Source organism: Hippocampus bargibanti, linkage group LG13 (genome assembly GCF_051943395.1).
Source record: "Hippocampus bargibanti isolate YZ-2025 linkage group LG13, ASM5194339v1, whole genome shotgun sequence".
NCBI lineage: Eukaryota > Metazoa > Chordata > Actinopteri > Syngnathiformes > Syngnathidae > Hippocampus > Hippocampus bargibanti.
The window spans coordinates 18788624-18800635 of NC_142746.1; the positions used below are offsets into that span (position 1 = coordinate 18788624).

Here is a 12012-nt window from a genome sequence, read left to right on the forward strand (position 1 = left end):
GATGTATATTTTTTATCGGAAACCGTAATTTTCATTATTAACTCGTAAACCGGAATGGGATTGGACTGGATTTGCCTTTATTAGTCTCGCAGTAGATAATGAAAACCGTAGTTTTTGCGGCAAAACCGGAGTAGTTGGCAGATATGTATTTGCAACATATTGCATGCGGGTTGACGTCATGATCCAATTTCTCCTGAACATGTTTCCCTCTATTTTGTTGTCCTTTGTTATGAACAAATAATTCACGTTTGTGGCTCTTTTGTCGCATCGCCTCAGGCACCAAGGGTGTATTGTTTGATGAATGATGACATCCCGTGCCACACGAAGGGAGGAAGGCTACTGCCGCCGCATCCGGCTCGGGGGAGCAGAATAAGAACGTGGCTGTTTATTTGAACAGCGTTATGAATATACCAGATGTATTTTTTGAGGTGCTGAAAAAGATACTAGCGAACGTAGAGAAGTGATGAGAGTTCATACTACTACTACCACTAACTACTACTACTACTAATAATAATAATTATTATTATTAATAATTATATTTTTATATGTATATTATTATTATTATTATTATTACTACTACTACTAATAATAATAATTATTATTAGTAGTAGTAGTAGTTAGTGGTAGTAGTATGAACTCTCATCACTCCTCTACGTTCGCTAGTATCTTTTTCAGGATAATAATAATTATTATTATTAACGAGGTGACGACAACAAGCATTGAAAAGACACAATGCAGCTGTTTGCTTTGTCAACAAAACTGCACATTATGTTCACACAAACACACGCACACTAAATCCAATCAAGACGCAAATGGTTGTTTCTCCTGGGAACGCTTTCTCCTTGAATCTGTAACAATTTGCAAAGAAGTGAGCAGGGCTGACTGATTGCGCCAATGCAGAATGTCAATAAAGGCTTTTTCACACGAGTGAATTTGTGCATCTGCTCTCATGAATTCAACATCTAATCCTCATTTTGGTGTTATTTAAACATTCCAACAGCCTCTCATCTCAGAAGATTTCTTAACTGTCTCAACGCATGCTGTTTTTAAACTGTGTGAGCGTTGACGTGCACTACAACACACATCCTTCAATGGGATTTCCACCAGGCCGTGATTTTAACACAACTAAATACAATAGGCATCATCTTAGAAATGCAAGTTTGGCTATTTTGCCAAGTATCCACAAAAATACACACTCCTGATCTATTTATTACCTTTGAACATTGTTAATTTCGGTATCGTTCTTGTAATAATACAGTGATACCTCGGCTTATGAACTTAATTGGTTCCCAGACAGAGTGTGTAAGGCGAAAAGTGTGTATCCCCAAAAATAATTTCCCACCTAGACTAGTTCTCTGTGTGTGTGTGTGTGTGTGTGTGCGTGTGTGTGTGTGTGCGTGCGTGCGTGCGTGCGTGTGTGTGTGTGTGTGTGTGTGTCAAGTCAAGTCAAACCTGGCCTCCACAGCAGGAAGTGTTTTTATCTATTAATGAGTGATACACGGATGGGATGCACCCTCACTCCCTCTTGCTGCTTCCCGATAACCGGCACTCACTTCTTTGCCAGTCTCACAGCAAGTCATTTTTCATCGAAGCAATAACTCTGTCCTACGATGAAACACTGAATAAATCAAACAGCGGTGGTTTCGTTGACAGCCTATTTCCCGACCCTTTAGCACGTGACACAGAGGTCAGGTTGAATTAAAGGACAACGTCCCTAAGGTGCCTTTACCAAAGTCATTTTACATCCTCCTATTTTAAGTTTTTCAAAACATGATCTGATTTTATTTGTATTTAATTCATATTTAATTTTGTTTGATTTTATTTTAATTTTATTTTGATGTTTTTTTATGGTATTCTTATTTTATTTTTATGGTATTCTTATTTTATTCTTACTGTATTTTTATTGTATTGTAACTTGTATTTTATTTGTAGTTTTTTGTATTTATTGTTATTTAAGTCTTATTGTATTTTTATTTTGACTTGTATTTTATTTGCATTTTTATTTGTATTTGTATTTTTATTTGAATTTGTATTTTGTATGTGTATTTTTATTTGTATTTTTTATTTGTACTTTTTATGTGTATTTGTATTTGTATTTTTTATTTGTATTTGTTATTTGTATTATATTATTTGTACTTTTATTGTATTGTTACTTGTATTTTAGTTGTATTTTTATTTGTATTTATTCTTATTTAATTCTTATTGTATTTTTACCTGTATTTTATTTGCATTTTTTTATTTCTATTTTTTATTTGTATATTTTATTTGTATTTTGTATTTGTATTTTTTATGTATGTTTGTATTTTAATTTAATATAATTTTTATTTGATTTGATTTCATTTTTATTTATTTACACTCAAAATAGGTTGTGTGAAAACACATTAATCAAAAGTCAACAATTCATTGTATCCTGCGAGATGGTTCCAATATTATGACCTCATTTAGTTGCACGGAACAATCATGATAAGACTATTTTTGACAGTTACACCTTTTTGAAAATGACATTCTTCGCTGAGAATAATTCACTTTCTGTACCTAATGAAGTTTCCTTTGAAAGTGACACACACACATCCCGTTTTTCAAGCTCCAAGTGACGAGTGCTTCGTAGAAATATATTAAAAAAGGAAAACGATCACCTTTGGTGAACCTACAAAACCTGTGCTTGGGCCAAGGCCAATCGAAGCGGTTCATTTTTTACCACAGTTACGATGTGATTAATCATTTTTTTGCACTACAGCTGCCATGCTACCGCGTCGTCTCCAAGGTTATGACACATGGGTATTTTTACGATGGAAAGTATAATTTTGTCAAGACCCTATAGGGTTGCAAAAAGCTGTGAGAATATTGCACATGCAAAAAAAATATTTGCTAATCTATGAAATGCAAGCTCAGATGAATACATAGATATACACATCTGCAACCTTCATTCCCTTGTGTGCATCAGTGGGTTGACGTAGGTACTCCCTGTTCTCTGGAGGACGCCCGGAAGCCACCCTGCTCTTCACCTTATCTCAAAGTTCCCACAACTAGCAAAAAGGGAGGTCTTTAATTTGACTCTTATCATGCTAGAAAAGGGGATTTGAGTGTAAATAAAGAGAATGTGTTTGTTTGACGTAGGAGGTCAGAGCCCCCAGATGCACAATGCCAAAGCACCACTTTCCCATGCTTACGTTTATACACACACACACTATCGGATTAGACATAGAAGACTGAAATGAACTTGACTATGCTCGGAACAATATGGTATGGCCACAAATTTTATTGGGGTGTAAAGAAAGAAAAATTACATTAAAATATTCAAAAATAGTGAAAAATGGTGAAAAATGCCAAATCGTGAGACTCGATATAGACAATGGGTCCTTCACGGTCTGTTCACACCATGTTGCTCACTTGAGCTATCTAGCTAGCTATCTGGCTATCTAGCTGGCTACCTGGCTAGTTATCTATTATGTATCTAACTAGCTAGCTAGCTATCTATTAGATATCTATCAGCTAGCTAGCTAACTTTCTATCCATTTGAGTTATTCCGTATTGAGTAAACGCTGGCGCATGTGGCTGCCGCTGCTCACTCGCATAAAAACTGATCCTGTGACTGTAAAGTGACCTTGAGTTTTGAAAGGCGCTTAGAAATGAATTATTATTATTATTATTATTAACCAGCAATCAAGTTGTACCCTCCTCCCCCCACTTATTTTCAAAATAAAACGTTTCCTGTGATTATCCTTTAACCTGAGCCAAAATTGTAACCACAAATTTGTATTGTTTCATATATGGCCACAAATTTTGTTGTGGTGTAAAGAAAGAAAAAATACATTAAAACATTCAAAAATAGTGAAAAATTGTGAAAAATGCCAAATCGTGAGACTCGATATAGACAATGGCTCCTTCAGTCTGTTCACAACATGTTGCTCACTTCATCTAATTAGCTATCTATCTGGCTACCTAGCTAGTTATCTATTTGCTATCTATTATGTATCTAACAAGCTAGCTAGTTGATAGATAACTAATAAATAGCTAGCTAGCTAGTGTATCTAGCTAGCTTATGTATCTAACTAGCTAGCTAGCTATTTATTAGTTATCTATCAACTAGCTAGCTTGTTAGATACATAATAGATAGCAAATAGATAGCTAGCTAGGTAGCTCAACGGCTAGACGTAAAAACTGATCATGTGACTGTAAAGCGACCTTGAGAGTTTTGAAAGGCGCTTATAAATGAAATGGATTATGATTATGATTACGATTATTATTATTATTAGTAGTAGTAGTAGTAGTAGTAGTAGTATATGAACGTATTACAGTATTATCATATGAACGTATTATTAATATTATATGAACATGTCTTCTGAAAGCAACAAAAATGTCACTGTTGACATTATTATTATTAATTATTAATTATTATTATTACTGTACATGTGATTATGAAAAAGCTTGACAGCAGTCCATCTTATGTATGATATAAAACCCCAAATTGTCACAAATAAACAAAATAGAATCAGGTGACTCTGGCACGTTTGTTTTGTTGGGGGGCTCATAGGATAAACTCCCATCCCGTCACTTCTTAAACTACACGTTATGTCAGCAAACTGTGAGTGAATGTATGTACAACTCAGCTTATGGCTCCTTTCTACTAAGTGAAACATTTTTGCTTATATATGTTTATTTATTGTGCTTCACTCTGTAAATTCACCGAAACAATTGGCAAAGGGGGGGAGGGGAACAGGGATAAAAAAATGAACGTCAACATGTACCCAATTAAAAAAAAATCTCCTCAGGAGACAGTGTGGAAATGAGCCTCGCATTTCGATGCGGGCGATGATTTCTATTTTGACATTTTAATGATCCAGATAATCTTCTTTTCTTTTCTTTTCTTTTTACAAGAAATAGACATGAGGTAGACATATGTTGAAGATGCGCTCGAAAAGACAGAGCACATGTGATATCAGAGCGTATCAGGACATATCTTATCCACACAACCCAAACACATTCCAGCTCGTCAGACCTTGAGCAGGACAAAGGGCACAAAGCAGAGCGGTGGATGGCTTGTAAATGTTTATATCGCGTGAAAGTGTTTGCCTTCCGATTAAATGTCTTTTGGAATATATATGAAATGTTATTTTATGTATTTTTATGATGTTTTGCTAAAAAAATGACGTTTGGCTTTATAGTACACATTTGAAACTACTGCCACCAAGTGGTGCTTTGTATAAATAAGCTTTCTCGATCCAAATTTGCACTACATATGAGTTCTATACACAATATTAATAATAATACATTTCATTTATAAGTACCTTTCAAAACTCTCAAGGACACTTTACAGTCACAGGATATTTCTTCTGCGGGTGAGCAGCGGCAGCCACACGCGCCAGCATTCACTCAACCCGGAAGGAAGTAACTCAAATAGCTAGCTAGTAAGTGAAAAGATAGCTAATAGCTAGTAAAAAGATAGCTAATAGCTCGTGAATAGATAGCTAATAGCTAGCGAATAGATAATAATAATTATATTATTATTATATACATATTTTTTATCCACATTATACATCTTATGAACACAAATTCTTTTTTTTTTTGCTGTGGACAAATGTCCACAGCCAAAAAAAAAGCCACAATGCTCTACAACAAAGAACATATTTGATTATTGCTAGAAATATGTTGTATCTTGTTAAAAGTATTCACGTTTACATGTGAAAATTTGTTCATAACATTGCGCAATGAGTAAAATAGTAAGGTCACAATGCCTCGCAGGTTGACAGGTATGAATCTAATCTAAATGTGGTCGCTTGGTATTGCTCTCAATGAAGTTCAGATACACCCACGGTGCTTATTTATGCTAAATATTACGCATTGTATGACTTTTTCCGCAGAAGTGGGTCATTTTTTTAAATGGCATAAAGTTAGAAGTCCAGAGAATTAAAAACATTTTGGTTGCTCTGGCCTTGGCATGCCATTACACTGTGTATGTTCGTATGTGTGTGTGTGTGTGTGTGTGTGTCAAACTCCATCACACTCCTGAGAGTCAATGTCTTGAGGCCTTGAGAGCTAAAAAAAAAAACACAAAGAGCCGTCTTCTGGGGGACACGGGGCACTGAAAACCCTGAACAGATAAGAAAATATTCCACCAGAAAGAACAAGGCGTTCTTCTTCCATGATTTACCTCTGACGTGGAGGCCATGTGCAAGATAGGATGCGCTAACTGTGACAATAGACAATGTGTACTGTATCTTTTTTTTTTTTTTTTTTTAAGCGAGGCATCTGTGGCTCGAACCCAAGGGAGGGTGAGCGCTGACTAAGCACAGGCATTCGCTACAATGTTTCTCTGAAAATATCTTCAAGGTCCCAGAGGAAGGATAAATGCCCATCAGGCTGCCCGTGTCCCACAAGACAAAGCTGGAGCTCCACCGGGGTAAGTCCACTTCACACACACTATCCTGAAAATGGGTTGACTTTTCATCTAATTAGCCTTCCGTTATATGCATATGAAAATCACGTTTGTCTTTTTTCTTCCTGTCTTTTGTTTTCTTTTTTTTTTTTTTTTACAGGATGCAAGGAGGATAAAGCAGCACTGGGGTTCCGCACTCGCTGTTCCTTTTTCCTATGCATATACCTCTTTGAGAAGTCACTTTAAAGAGGCATAGGGCATGGGAAAATGGGGCTGCCGAGGTAGTCCACAAATCTCCGTCGTCGTGATCATCAGTGTCGATGAAGCGAGGCAAGGCCACTCTCACACTTTAAGTCTTCTTCTTTTCCCTTCGCCACAGCAAATCAGTGTCTTTCATCTTTAGAGGTTTGATCCGCATGTTTGTTTTGGCCAAGCTTTTATGTCGGATGCCCTTCCTAACACAACCCTCTGTATTTATCCGGGCTTGGGACCGGCACGAAAAGACTTATGTCCCTTTGCGGCTACAGAACAAGCAACTCGCTCAGTAAAAGGCTCCCAGAACACAAAATGGTCATCGGCACGGCAACATTCAAAAAAGCAAAAACTATACTCACCATTTGATGACAATGCTCTGATGTTACCGTGAAATTGGCATCTCTTTCCATACATTACATCATAAACAGAATTTCACTTTTGTGATGTCGTCATTTGAAGTGATTCTTCTTTTTAGATCATGATGTGCTTTTTCTGATGTCTGTCTGTTCAATGTCTGCAATAAAGATCAGATAATAAACATTGACTGAATGGGATTTATTATAGTGGGTATTGAAACATTTGTGTGCCCAAAATCAGTACAAAAAATCAGTAAAAAAATAAATAAAATAGAAAATCAGGCAAATATTCATTAAAAAAAAGAAGGAAAATCACACAAATATTACTTGATTAAAATACCAAACTTCAAAAACTATTATAACTACTATTGAAAGTTCATCATGAAACATGTTTCCATTTTTATGATACTCATGATCAGTTGTTGTGAAAGCGCAATATAAATAAAGATGTATTATGAAATGTATTCAGCTATTTTGCAGTTTTTATGAAGGTAAAAAACACAGTATAGTCACAGCAAGACAATACTCATAATAATAATACATTCAATTTATAAGCTCTTTTCAAAACTCTCAAGGACACAGCAAAGTACACGAAAAAATGCGAGTAAATTAAAATAAGATGGTTTTTTTTCTCGCTAGCACATTAACCATAGTCAACAGCTAGACAGCTTACAGCCAGTCAGCTAGACAGCTAATAGCGAGCTAGCTAGCGAATGAATAGCAAATAAATAGTGAATAGATAGCCAGATAGCCAACAAATAGACAGCTTACAGCCAGTCAGCTAGACAGCTAATAGCTAGCAAGCGAGCTAATGAATAGCAAATAGATAGCAAGATAGCCAACAGCTAGCCATCTAACAGTTGGCCAGGTAGTCAGCTAATAGCTAGCCAGCTAGCTAATGGATAGCAAATAAATAGCGAATAGTCAGATACCCAACACCTAGCCATCTAACAGTTGGCCAGGTAGTCAGCTAATAGCTAGCCAGCTAGCTAATGGATAGCAAATAAATAGCAAATAGATAGTCAGATAGCCAACAGCTAGCCAGCTAACAGTTGGCCAGGTAGTCAGCTAATAGCTAGCCAGCTAGCTAATGGATAGCAAATAAATAGCAAATAGATAGACCGATAGCCAACAGCTAGCCATCTAACAGTTGGCCAGGTAGTCAGCTAATAACTAGCCAGCTAGCTAATGGATAGCAAATAAATAGCGAATAGATAGTCAGATAGCCAACAGCTAGACAGCTAACAGTTGGCCAGGCAGTCAGCTAATAGCTAGCCAGCTAGCTAATGGATAGCAAATAAATAGCAAATAGATAGTCAGATAGCCAACAGCTAGCCAGCTAACAGTTGGCCAGGTAGAAAGCTAATAAACGGTGTAATTTTAGTCGCAGAAATGGCCAAAGTGCAGACGGATTTGACCATGACATTGCAATGTGTTGTCAGAGAGAAAATCCAACATCTCCCCACAGTGTTACTAGATAATCCTCTTTGAGAACAAGTGTTTCAAATAATGAATGAAATACCTCCGTTTACTACGACATTGATGAGAGCAATCCTTCCCTTGACTACTCAGACACACATCACAGTTAAATTACCTGCAGGCAATCATCGGATGATGTCGTATGGAGCCGTTTTGTCATCAAATGACACTTCCAAGTGTGTCTGCAGGCAAACTTTGCTCTTGTAAACTATGTGACACCTTACTTTGGTGGCTCCAGTCTGTCTGCTGCCATCCACTCGCAACAGTTAGCACCTCTTCACATTCAATTCACTTGATTGAAAAAGAAAAAAAAAAAGATCAGTGAAAAGGACTGTCATTCCACTTAAAGGCTTTATGCTCAGACAATAGACATTTATTGCTGTTGGTTTGGCCATTAGAGGCGGTCACTGCTGCCTTTGGCATTTTTCGTATGCTATATTTTGATTATAAACCCCAAACTTTGAGTATGGTTAATTGTATGTGTAATAAAAGGTGAGCTGCAATCGGTCAGGAATTACAAGTGTATCCTATTCAGGATTCAAAACACAACTTGTGAGTGACGACATTAAGCCTCAGGTGGTCTTCAGGTCAAAATGACCCCATACTCTGTTAAAAATGCCCAAAATTATGTATTTTTTTAAACTTTTTATGACTTTTCCTTGATTATCACCAACTATAGAAATATGGAAATGTCATTTTAATTCAAATTTCCAATGAAGCTGTACAAAAAAAAGGTACAAAGATGGTATTTGTGTCAACATGACCTGTCAGGCAAATAAAGTTGAAATTAACTCTTTCACTGACATTCACAAATGTATTCGGGAATTGAAAATATGACATAGAGCGCAACTACTACAAAAAATGTATATATAATAATAATAATAATAATAATAATAATAATAATAATAATAATAATAATAAGAAGAAATTTATATAATAATATTTATATTATAATAATAATACATGTATATAATAATAAGTAATAATAATAATAATACATTTATATAATAATATTTATATTATAATAATAATACATGTATATAATAATAATAATAATAATAATAATAATACATTGGATTGGATTGGATTTGCCTTTATTAGTCTCGCAGTGGAGAAATTTACATTTCACAGCAGCAAAGTTATGAAAGAAATGAAAGTAGAAAAGCAAAACACACATTGAGTAGCGGCAGCCACACGCACCAGCGTTCACTCCACCTGAAAGTAACTCAGATAGAAAGATAGCTCGCTAGCTAATAGATAGCTAATAGCGAGCTACATAGATAGATAACCAGCCAGCTAGCTAGATAGCCAGCTAAATAGCAAATAGAGAGCTAGCTAGCTAGCCAGCTAGATAGCAAATAAAGAGCTTATGTTTATATAATTATATTATTGTTAATTATATACTCCATTTGAACTATTTGATACTCTGTTTTGATTTTTAAAAAATGAATTTATCTGTGTTTATATGAACATGCGATAGAATGCAGTACAGCTTTATTTAGAGAGCCTTCACAACGTGTGCAGCTGTAACGAAACTACGAGAACTGGTCACAAACGTGGATGTCAAATCAGAATTTTGTAATTGAAATGAATGAAATTGCCATTACCGGTGGAACATTTTGGAAATAATATGTATTTTTTGTGTGCGGTTGTTTTTAAGCATAAGAATTTTTTGTTTGTTTTTATCATAACTATACAGTAGAACCTCGGTTCTCGACCATAATCCGTTCCAGGACCCTGTTCGAAAAGCGATTTGTTCAAACACCGAAATAATTTTTCCCATTAGAAATAATGTAAATCGTTTTAATCCGTTCCAACACCCTGAATGTTTACCTTTTTAGTATTTTATACAGTATTTTATGCATGAAATTGCACATTAATGAAAAGCAATGTATATCTCAGAAAATGTTAAGCAAAATGGCAAAGACACAAATAACATAAACATAAATGAAACCCAGGCTAATCGTATGGTCGCGTTATCGTAATCTTCCGTACAAAAGATTACACTAACATGAACGTGTAAAAATAAAAAAAGGATAAAGAAAAGAATTATGAATAGGATTTCACAGCCTCCTTATTCTTTAGTATCGTACTGATCGTACGATACTATGCATGATTTCGCCATGCTGTATTCCCTAGCCAGATCAGACACTCGCACACCTCCTTCATATTTTTATATTATTTCTTTCTTAAATGCAATAGTTGTACGCACTACTTTTCTTTTTTCACTTGTAGCAGCTTTGCTGCTTGCACTGACTTTCTTTGGAGGCATGATTAGGGGCTAAAACACTTCGTACACCTATATTAAACGCGAGAGCAAAACGCAGCACGTCCGCACGCAACAACAGTTGGTCACGAAGAGAGCGATCTACACCGTACGCCGCTCAGCATCCCACCCTCGCGTACGCGCTCACGCGTCGTACTGGCGTTCGAACTCCGATTTTTGTTCGAACTACGAAGCAAGAATTTCTCAAATTTTTTGTTCGAGGTTCCACTATATTTAATTTCGAGAAATTTCCTTTGTACGTATGTGCATCATCTATCACATATTGGGATGAAGGACAAGTTGTTTCTTTAAGCAAAATTTACAAATGTGTTTAAAATATCAATGTAGCTGCTTATTTGGGGGGGTTAACTGAAGACGGGTCATTTTTACCCAAATGACACGGGGTGTGTAGAGAAAATGAGAACAACAGGAGGGTTAAATAGATCGCTCGACGTGAGGCTTTATGACAGGGTGACTCAATCAGCCAGCATTTAGCCAGTGCCACCTAATGACTTTAAACGTGAGGCAATACACACCTTCGGCAGACTTGAAGGCGCCTTCCCCGCGATACTTCCAAATACGTGCGAATTGTTCGAATACGAGAAACAAAAGGGCTCAATGGTCCTCAATAATGTGGCACTTAGATCTACTTTGATGTCTTGAGAATGTAAATAAATCGGGAACGAGGAAGTGTCTCGACGGCACGTCATGGCCACACACAAGACGCCAAATGAAAATATTTGCCCGAAGCATTTGGGAACAGCACTTTCGGACTAGATTGCAAAATAGCCCAAACTCAGAATCATTTCGGTGAAAAAAAAATGCAAACGAAGATACACATCGTTCAATTCAATGACATCAAAATCTAACAATGATTATTCTTTTTTGTCAATGCGAATAACTCCGTTGCAACAAACTGGAAACAGTGTCGAATATGTTGTCCTGTCTTGTAACCCAAATAATATAAATAAATGCATGTTTTTAATCATAATTCATCAATACCCAAACATATTTAAGTAGTACTTGTCACTGCTAGTAATCTTTGAGATAAACAAACCTCACGACTTTGACTGAAATAAAAATAACTTCGGATAGCAACTCAAAAATAACTTTATGAAGAACAGATTCCTTTTTACGTGAAAATCACGAACCTATTGCGGAGTAGTCAGAAAGCATGTAACATTTTTTAAATTAAATTCATTTTTTTTAAAAGTATGCCCGTAGGACAATGCAATATTTTTTTACACCTACGCGTTTCAAGAAAAGCAAACGTTTAAAAA

At 35.9% G+C, this 12012-nt stretch overlaps 1 long non-coding RNA gene across 1 annotated transcript in view; it reads right to left on the reverse strand.

The window, feature by feature from the left end:
- The window catches only part of LOC148889626 (uncharacterized), a 79156-nt gene extending 67719 nt beyond the window's left edge, over positions 1-11437 (reverse strand). The window contains exons 1-3 of the long non-coding RNA XR_016116906.1: positions 11269-11437; positions 8582-8757; positions 6991-7145 (exon numbers count right to left, since the gene is read on the reverse strand). This is a non-coding gene — a long non-coding RNA (uncharacterized LOC148889626). The remainder of the gene's footprint in view (positions 1-6990; positions 7146-8581; positions 8758-11268) is intronic.
- Between the last annotated feature and the right edge of the window lie 575 nt (positions 11438-12012).